This window comes from Azolla caroliniana, unplaced genomic scaffold (assembly GCF_043228905.1).
Source record: "Azolla caroliniana isolate FFs.n. ecotype wild unplaced genomic scaffold, voAzoCaro1.0.p SCAF_2, whole genome shotgun sequence".
Lineage (NCBI taxonomy): Eukaryota > Viridiplantae > Streptophyta > Polypodiopsida > Salviniales > Salviniaceae > Azolla > Azolla caroliniana.
Window position 1 is genome coordinate 19,343,719 of NW_028230437.1, and position 10,710 is coordinate 19,354,428.

At 38.0% G+C, this 10,710-nt stretch overlaps 1 pseudogene; it reads left to right on the top strand.

The window, feature by feature from the left end:
* Positions 1-9,848: 9,848 nt before the first annotated feature.
* LOC147867490 (small ribosomal subunit protein eS8 pseudogene) lies at positions 9,849-10,435 on the top strand (annotated as a pseudogene).
* Positions 10,436-10,710: the final 275 nt, after the last annotated feature.

Here is a 10,710-nt window from a genome sequence, read left to right on the forward strand (position 1 = left end):
GTTTCAAATGTCCCGGTGTTACTAACTAAACATGAATATATATACAAATATATAATATCATATGTACATATGTACATACACATACATAAATACATATATACAAATGCATACATGGTACACACATATTATAATAAGCCATATGTATTGACAGTCTACCGACATTAATACATGCATAAAAAAATCATATTACATATATACATATGCATTCTTAGAAGACATTAATATATCTTTCTTTCTTTCTTACAAACATATATTGTATATTACATATTACACAAGTATGTATATTATTATGGACACAATTATATACAAATATATATATACATACCAAACACAAAAGATATACATACATAAATAAATTACAACTTATATATGCACATACACATACACATAAATACGTACAATTACATATTATATGTATTACAAATCTACATACATACAATAAATAAGGTCCATATATATATATATATACACACACACACACACACATAAATAAATTACATACTACATATCATATAATCCATACATATTACACAATAGACAAATTTACATACACATACATACATTACATATATATTACATATGTACATACATATTCCACATATTGCCATATATATATATTATATATAGGTTATATGGGACCATACAACCTACAATACTTACATACATACATACATATATACACACACATCGGATATATGAGTGCATATAACGTACATATTACAAATGTATATCCATATACGATCCATACACATACTAAAAATGAAAATATCCTAAAAATATACATACATGAATACATTACATATATACACATACGTACATTCATACATATACATACATATATTCATTCATTCATAATTGCGACACATATATACGTACATATGCCTACCATTTAAATATACAAATTTTACAAACATACATCCAAACACATACGTATTACATTATATATGTATATTACATACACATACATACATTACATATGTACATACATATCACCACATATACAAACATAGACACACACATGGTCATACACACTATAATAATACATATATACATCGGCATACATACATATTATACACATATTATAAACACACATCCAGACACATTAAATCATGTACATTGACACGTGCATATATGCATACAGATACATACATACATATTCCACATATCACCATATATATATATATATATATATTATACATACATATGTACATACATACATGCATGCCTGCACACTTACACATTAGATATATGTATACTTACACATACCTTGGATATATGCATGCATATTATGTGCATATTTCAAACATGCATCCACATATGAGCCATACACATACTAAACACGAAAATACCCCAAAAATATACATACATAAATACATTACATATTACATATATACACATATGTGCATTCATACATGGACATACATATATTCATTCATACATTGCTACATGTATATACGTACACACGCCTACAATGATACATGAATAAATGTTATCAATTTACATCCATACATGTACATACATACATGCATACATACATACTATACAATGTGTACATACATACACACATACATACATGTATATGTGTATGTGTATGTGTATATGTGTGTATATATGTATGTGGTGTGTGTCGTATGTGTGTGTGTATGTATTGTATTGTATGGATGAATACACACACACACATAACACATATACACATACACACGTGCCAAACATAGAATATATACATATGCACATGTAAAGAACACACACACACACACACATGCCATACATACAACACATGCAATACAATACATACATATGTACATCAATAGAAAATACACACACACACACACATACATAGAGGCATTATATATATACAATACATAATACATACATACATATGTAGAAATAAAGAACACACACACATGTATAGAACATACACACACATATAACACATACATGCGTACACACTTGTGATACACACATAGAGGATAATCTCCAAGATATGATCTTAGCAAACCTAGTGGAAGCTTAAAATGCATTGGTTGGGCCACTAAAGAGGCACGATATATGCTGAAATGAATCCTAGCTTGCTAACATGGAATATACAAGGAATTGGTGGCAGCCAATTCCACATGAGGAAGAATGTATTAGCTGCTGAAATTCAGCGATGCACTGAGGCAATAGTGCCTGATGTTATAATGGTGCAAGAGCATCATCTAGATGGGGATAAGATCGAGAAAATTGGAAACATCTGCTCTGGGAGTTGGACCAATACATGTTCGGCAGCTACGGGGGACAGACAGATTCATGGGGCAATACTCTAAGGAGTACTCATAGCAATGAAAGCTAAGTATAATGCGACATTCACAGGCAGAGGATATTTAGTAGAGGGTCGGGTTGTCTAAATATATATGCACATATATAGAACACACACACACACACACATAAAACATACATACACACACATGCTATACATATAATACATACAATACATACTTAAGCACATGCATAGAACGTACACACCCATATAACACATATATACATACACAGATGCAATACAATACATATATATGCACATACGTAGAACATACACATAAGCACATAACACGTACCCTACATACTAACATGCCATACACACAATACATACAATACAATATGTATACACACACACATGCCATACATGTAATATATACAATACAATTATACAATATGTACATACATACATACATACATACATACATACATACATACATACATACACACAACATATACATATATACATATGCACATATATACAACATACACATGTTTTTTTTTTTTTTTTTTTTTAATTTATTTATTTATAGAAGATATCCTGTCATTAGTATAAACAAATTACAAGATTTTAAACCTCTATGTAATCGGCGGGGGAAACAACCATTTCGGTGGCTGAAAATGCCAATAAGGAGTAGTGTACCTGGATGTCACAAATGGAGTAGTTGTCCAGATAATAAGAAACTCATGTCGTTGAGCAATTTTAGCATTAGAATCTCCCACTATACCATCCCATTGACCCTTCAAAGCATGAACTATCTCTAACCAAATATTTGAAATCACTTCAGCAGGTGGTGTTTTCAGATTATGGAAAACGAGAGAACACCGAGCTTTCCAAATGTGATAGACAGTGGTACTACTCAATATCTCCCATATTGGCTGAACTTCCTTCCTTACTCCTGAAAACTGTAATGACATCAGTGATAATGTACGAACACTTCCATTTTTAGTGTAAAACCCATGGTCCATAGATTCGATGCCATAATGGAACACATCACGGGCAAGTGATGTCCAAACGACCATGCCCCAAGTGAGAACCAACGGGGGAAAATAATTAGCGAAAATTCTAAGGATCCGTTGCCATATCTGTTGAGAATCAATGCATTCCCATAAACAATGTTTTTGAGTTTCCGTTTGTAAATGACATCGAGTACAACATGAAGACACTCCCATCCTATGCAACCATGTGCCAACCGGCAACGCCTTGTGTACAACTAACCACTGTACATGTAATATTTTGTGTTGCTGTTTTCTTGCCCATAAGATAGCCCAGAATTTTGCAAGGAATTGGGGAGTAATACCTTGTTGATTCCAATATTGAGATGCAGCTGGTACCACATCACGTGTATCTGAAAGTACATGTCTTCCCAACTGTACAGAATATTGGAAAAAATTGAACTTGTTACCCGTGTAAGGATCTGTCCAATGATAGTCAATTGGGTCCCAATCTAATCTGAATACCGGTCTTTTAGCTAACACCCACAGCTTCCAATGTGTCCTTATTTCCTCTATCATTGGATCAATATACCATTTACGATCGGCATATCCAATTATCCTTATCTTGTGCTCAATGGCATAGGGGTAATCTATCACCATTTCCCCGGACTGAGACAATTGATTTGTTTCATCCACCTCAAACAACCGGTATGTCTTATCATTTGAATAACCCTTAACAGCCAAGAGTACTTCCAATCTTGAAAAAACCCCAATCCATCTATGGTTAGTGTTATTGGGTGGTATGGGTTGTCTACTCATAGCTTCTTGAATTTGTTGGTACATTATATGTCCGCCAGGCATATTACGTAAGATTTCTTTTTGTTCTTCCAACGATCGCGATAAAAATTCTTTCCAAGTCTGAACTGTTTTCGCGGGACCTTCTGTCATTTTTCCCCACGATAACCATTGTCTAGAACCCAACACAAAACCATCTGATGTTGTAAACAACGGGTTCCAAACTATCTTTTGTCTGAGATACTCAAGATAATGTTTGGGGTTCGGTTTATTGCGAAGCAAACCAGGTAGTACTTGTTTCCATGCTGCAAATAATGTCCTAATAAATTTGTCTTCCCATCTAGTGGCTGAAGGTACTCGGAAATTTTCCCTAAATATCCAATTCACATCCTTCGACCAGGGAGCACCTAAGCGAGGAAAGCAATCTGAGCAACGGTCAAGCAATAATACTTTCCATATCTCTTGCCCCGGCATAAATCCTCTAACGAGCAACTTACTTAACAATGCTCTTGATTGGTCCACTAGATCAATAATACCTAATCCTCCTTTAGAGCGAGGTAAGGTAATAACATCCCATTTCACTTTGGACCGAGCATTGCCTTCTGTTTTACCGGACCACAAGAAGTTACGAACCAATCTACGTATTTTCAGAATACATGACTTGGAGAATATCCAACATGACAAAACATACCATGTTGAAGCCAATAAAACCTGATTAGCCACTACAATCCGACCAGCAAAAGATAGCTTGGCTGAACTCCATAACAACAACTTTTTCTGCAGTGACAATAGGAGGGGTGCCACTTGATTTTCCATTGAAAGATCAATACCTATCGTACACCCTAAGTATCAAACTGGACAACCTGATGGTATCCATCGAAATTGCGGGTGTGGACTCCATAGAGGAGGCTCTACATCCCCCACCCAAAATGCAAAGGACTTGTTCCAATTAACCAGTGCACCCGAAGCCTTACAAAATGTGGATATGGCCAATTCTGTTTTCTGCAGATTTTCCAAATCACCTTTTAAATATAGGGCAGTGTCATCTGCAAATTCAGCGTCCCTTACTTCTATATGTGAGAATGGGATGCGTATTCTGCGTATACCAATATCACCAGCATTCAAAAAGGAAATCATTGCCTCAGCAAAAAACAGAAACAAGAAAGGAGCTAAAGGACAACCCTGTCGAACTGATCGAGAAATAGTAAACAAAGGTCCATAATTCCCAACCAGTAAGACTCTGCTTTGTGCCGAATTATATAATGAAGAAATACCTTTTATCCATTCTTTCGAGAAACCAAAACGAGCCAGTACACCTTGTAAAAATTCCCAGTCAACACGATCATAAGCTTTCTCAAAATCAAGCATAACAATGGCCAACTCTTGATTAGATTTGGCTGCCAAGGCAGCAAATTCCCAAAATGTATACACATTATCCAATATGCTCCTTTCCTGAATAAATCTTGTTTGCGACGGATGTATAACTATAGGCATTATAGTACCAAGTCTTATACTAAGCGCTTTAGCTAGGATTTTATACACCGTATTCAGTAATGTAATTGGGCGCCATTTCTTGATGTCCAATGAAGGACCTTCTGATTTAGGGATAAGGTAAATTATTCCTTCTGTAAAATGTGAAGGCATAGTGCCCTCTCGAAGAATTTGTTGGAATGCTGTACATAAATCTGATTTAAACAAGTCCCAATATTTAATGAAAAATGATGGGGTTAATCCATCCATACCTGGACAACTATTCTTAGGCAAAGCTTGGAGTGCTTCACTCAATTCCTCATGAGTAAGAACGTCTTGAAGACCGGCATTCATACCCTGTGTTATTCTTGAACTCAGTTTATTCCATACACAAGACCGACTTATTAAATCCTCATCGGAGAATGAAATAGCTGATAGTAGGCTGGAATAGTATCGTGTGGCTATTTCTCTCATCACTTTAGGGTCAGATGAGATGGTCCCATTCTCATCTTGTAGTTGTTTGATTGAAACCGCATTATGATTGGGTTTCATTGCATGAAAAAATTCAGTTGTACATTTATCACCCATTTGGGTCCAACTAGATGCCCTATTATGGTATTGAAATTCTGCACGCTTTTCTAATAGTACAGCAAGTTCTTGTTTTGCTGACCCAATTTTCTCAGCAATCCAAGTACAATGTGGATAACGTTCTTGTAATCGTTGTAGAGAAACAAGAGAAGTACGAGACCGTTTCTCCTTTTCTTGGATCATAGAGAACCTCTCCTTAGATTTACCCCTAAAAAATTATGAAATACATCGTAAGCCATTAGCTACCCGCACCGCCATTGATTCCTGTACAACATCCTTTTGTGACCATAATTGAGCCACTTGTAAGGAAAAGCTATTGTCTAACAGCAGATTTTCAGGAATCTTCATATTGGAGAATTCTTTAAGGTTTTGGGTTGATATTGAAAGAATCATTGGAGCATGATCAGAGAAGGTAGTCCCTGGCATTATATGTATTGTACCAGTTGCTGAAATAAATTTGCCAGATACATAGAATCTATCCAATCGAGCTAAGTTAGTACCATTTACACGTCTATCTGATCTTGAAAATAAAAGAGAGGTATTTGTATGAACCATCGAAGGAGCATGCGAAGCATCTAAAATTTGTAAGGAGAACACCAATTGTTCCCACATTGCTAATTCATGGCCATGTATCGTAGTTGAGCTACCTCCCATTCTATCAATGGGGTCCTCAAGCATATTGAAGTCACCAGCGATACACCAATGATCAAGGGGAGGCAGATGCTCTAATAATTCTTTCCAAAATTGTTGCCTAGCAGAAGCAGTATTAGGAGCATATATATTCAAGAGTCCCCATATAATCTCCCCCTCTTGCATAATAACATATTGAGCCCTTCCAGGAATGATCACTTGTTTTTGTATAATGGATGGAATCCACCTCTGAGAAATAGCCATACAAACCCCACCACGGACTTCCGTGTTGCCTATCGCGGGGGACCAAAACATGTCCCAATTTCCAGATAAAATAGAACCATACCGAGAAATTCTAAAAGTATTTAAATGATGTTCTTGTATTAAAAGAAAGTCGAGGGATCCACCCACTATGCATTTGTTAATTTCTTGACGGAGACGATACTTGTATCGTCTATATAAGGGGCCCCCTAACCCCTGAACATTCCATGACATCACTCGCATTTAAGGGAACTTAGGTTGCTGTGATGCCATTTTCATGTTTTTCGCTAACGGCTCAAGATTGGCCTCACTACCATCTTGTTCACCACTTTTCGATTGTAAAGGTATCGTATCGCGTACCATTCTATAATGATGATGAGCTTTAGCCAATATTTGACCTTCCGATAGTCCATCTTCATGGATATAGGTATATCCACAATTTGGAAGGATCTCAGCATCTAAGGATACCACCACTTGCCTTCGCCCCATCACATCAGACACTGGCAAGAGTTGTATAGTTGCTGCCTCTAGTCCCCTTAATAATACTTCCCCAAAATTGTCACAATTAACATATTTTGCGAAGTGTAGTGTTTGTTGTCTAATAACCAATCTAACATCCGCTGCCACCCATGTTTGTTTAGCATATCCACAAAAAGGGAAAGAAAATCCTACAAAAGATTGCATAGTCTTGAAAAGAACATGAACACGTATTGATGCACTGCCATTATCAACTATGTCTCCCAAAAATTTCAAAAACTCAAACCCATATGTGGCATTCCATCGATTGATTGCAAAATCACTAGTACTTTCTACTTGAGAATTTATCGGGATTGTGCGAATGAAGTTCGCATTTAACCCTCTCAAGCTAGACGAACGTTTTGTAGATCTGTGAAGGTTTCACGATACATTACTCAAGTTCAAATGTTGTTTACTTGATTCCATTGTTTTGCTCTGAGTGGCCATAACAAGATTATTAACTGATTCAGTCCCTTCTCTATTAGGAGTAGATTGTTCAAAAACATTACTAATTTGGCATATCTGAACATCATTTTGAGACAAAGAGTTATCTAGTTCCTGTATGGCATCATAACGGCCTATACTTACGTGAGCACCCTTAGATTCAATGCATTTATTGGGTATTGAGTGCCGTTTTTCAATTGGTTTCCATATCTCATCCTCGAATGTTTGGATATTTTTCCCTTTTTCATCCTTGGATGGCTGAACATTTTTCCCCTTTCCTCTTCCTCCACCTAAATGAGATTGTTGCTGCTTATCCAGATTAACATGGTTAACGTCTGTATACACGTTATTTGTACCATTCTGGGGTCTAACCCCGTTCTTCTTTTTTGGGCAATCTTTCAAAACATGGCCTTGCTGTTTACAATAAAAGCATTGTCCAGGCATACCTATATACTCCAATTTTTGCATGAATGTCGAGTTCCCGGTAAGCGATGGTAAAAGTACCTGAGTAGGTAAATTTTCTATTGAGGAAACTAGTATTCGAATTGATGGGTATCCCGTTAATTTCATTCCTATTGTCTCCTCTCGAGGAGGAAGAATCGTGCCGATTCTTGCTGCAATTGATGGGAGTACAGCCATGTATTCCTTAGGGATTCTTGGGAAAACCACGGAAATCGGGGTCAAACGATGCCCCGAATTCAACATTTCGACGGGATCAAAGCCCGGTTTCCACGGCATAAAACAAGCTATTGCATTTCGAATGTTAATCGTATTTGCATTCAACATTACCACAACGGATTCAGCGGTATCCAATTCTAAATGATAGAAAGCATGTCCAAGAAATTGCACATCGACGATTTTTCCGATCCTATGTTGGAAAGCCGCTTGTAGGAGATCTCTCAAATCTCCTCTATTTGGCCTTAAACCTATAATCCTACACACTATTGAGTAGGAATGTAGACGACTTACCTCTCTTTTCAATATCTCTTCTTCTTCCGGTGTGAAGACGACAATGAAGGCCGACCGTGGAGGAGTTGTCGGGGGCGCTGCGTGAGAGTTCCCCTGGTGTACCGTGTCAGCCATCTCTTCCTCTTCGTCTACAGTGATCTGCGCAACATTCTCTTCATCCTTCGTTTTCCTCCGATGGCAGAAGAGTTAACAGTCCATTTCATATATTTGACGAGCATATTGCTAGTTAAATTGCAGGTTTTTTAACATACACATGTTTTTAAAATCGTTGCAATGTGTTTTAGCAAAAAGTGGGGGGGGGGGGAGGAAGGAAGGGAGAGAGAGAGAGAGAGAGGTTCTGCCAGCCATGGATGATACTCTATTTTGGGTGCAGAGTGAGCTCTAAGGCACCCCATAGCCTACCCATGCTCTTTGCCAATCTCTCTAGCAAACAGAGAGAGAGAGAGAGCTTCTCTTTGAATTGGATTCCCTTGAGCGGCATGGGAGAAGATCTTGAGAAGAAAGTAGCCATGACCCACAGATCGCTCACGAGTCAGAAAGATGTATACCTTGTTCAAGACTCTGGTGTGCCCCTGCATTTCCCGAAAGAGACGAAGGAGAAGATCTTGAGAAGAAAGTAGCCATGACCCACAGATCGCTCACGAGTCAGAAAGATGTATACCTTGTTCAAGACTCTGGTGTGCCCCTGCATTTCCCGGAAGAGACGAAGGAGAGGAGATATCCCTTCTCATTCCCCTCATTATCATCGTGAATGTGATCATATTTCTGCTCACCATGTATATCAACAATTGCCCCAAGAACACCGTAGATGGCAAGTGTGTCACCAAGTTTCTTCATCATTTCTCATTCCAACCTCTCAACGAGAATCCTCTCTTTGGTCCTTCATCTCGTGCCAATTGGGTGCCCTTGATACAAACAAAGTCGTGCATAATCATCCTTAGGCTATGACATGGAAGGCACACATCCTTGATGTCGACTACAATGCTTCGAACAATGAGCTTGTGCGGACGCAGACACTCGTCAAGTCTGCAATTGTCCAGATTGATGCTGCCCCCTTCAGACATTGGTATAGTCAGCACTATGGTGTTGAAATTAGGAAGAAGAAGAAGGCTCCTAAGGAGGCTAGAGGAGCCAGCAAGAAGGAATCTGAGGAAGGAGAGACACCTGGTGAGGGAGAAAAGGGGAAGCAAAGCAACCATGTAGCCTACAAAATTTCTGAGAGTGTCAAGGATCGAAAACTAGATCCACATCTTGAGGATCAATTTGCGAGTGGCCGTTTGCTTGCTTGCATTTCTTCTCAGCCTGGACAATGTGGTAGAGCCGATGGCTATATTCTTGAGGGCAAAGAGTTGGAGTGCTACCAACAGAAGATTCAAAGGAAGAAAGGGAAGAAAATGGGTGTTGCTACATAAGTAGAAGGTCTTTTTTTATCTGTTTAGACCACTCTTTAAGTATTTGTGATTGCATTGAGAAGTGCCCAATTCAAACTGTGTATTTCTCAGCTATTTTTGAAATGAGTTGTTTGTGAGAATCTGCCTGAGAGAGAGAGAGAGAGAGAGAGAGAGATTCTTCTTTGTAGTTGCTTCTTTTCCTTTTTCTCACAGAAGGAACGAGATAGAGAGAGACAAGGTTTAGTTGTATCTATGGTCGTCTTCACCTCCATCTGCAGAAGCGACAATGACTCTTGGAGTGCCAAGCAACACCCTACTTTTGAGGATGGAGGTTGCCTCGAGGGATCTGCTAATTCTTCCTCCGATCTTCAGCGCTTTGGTCTTGAGAAGCCTCATGGGGAGCTCATGGCAGCGG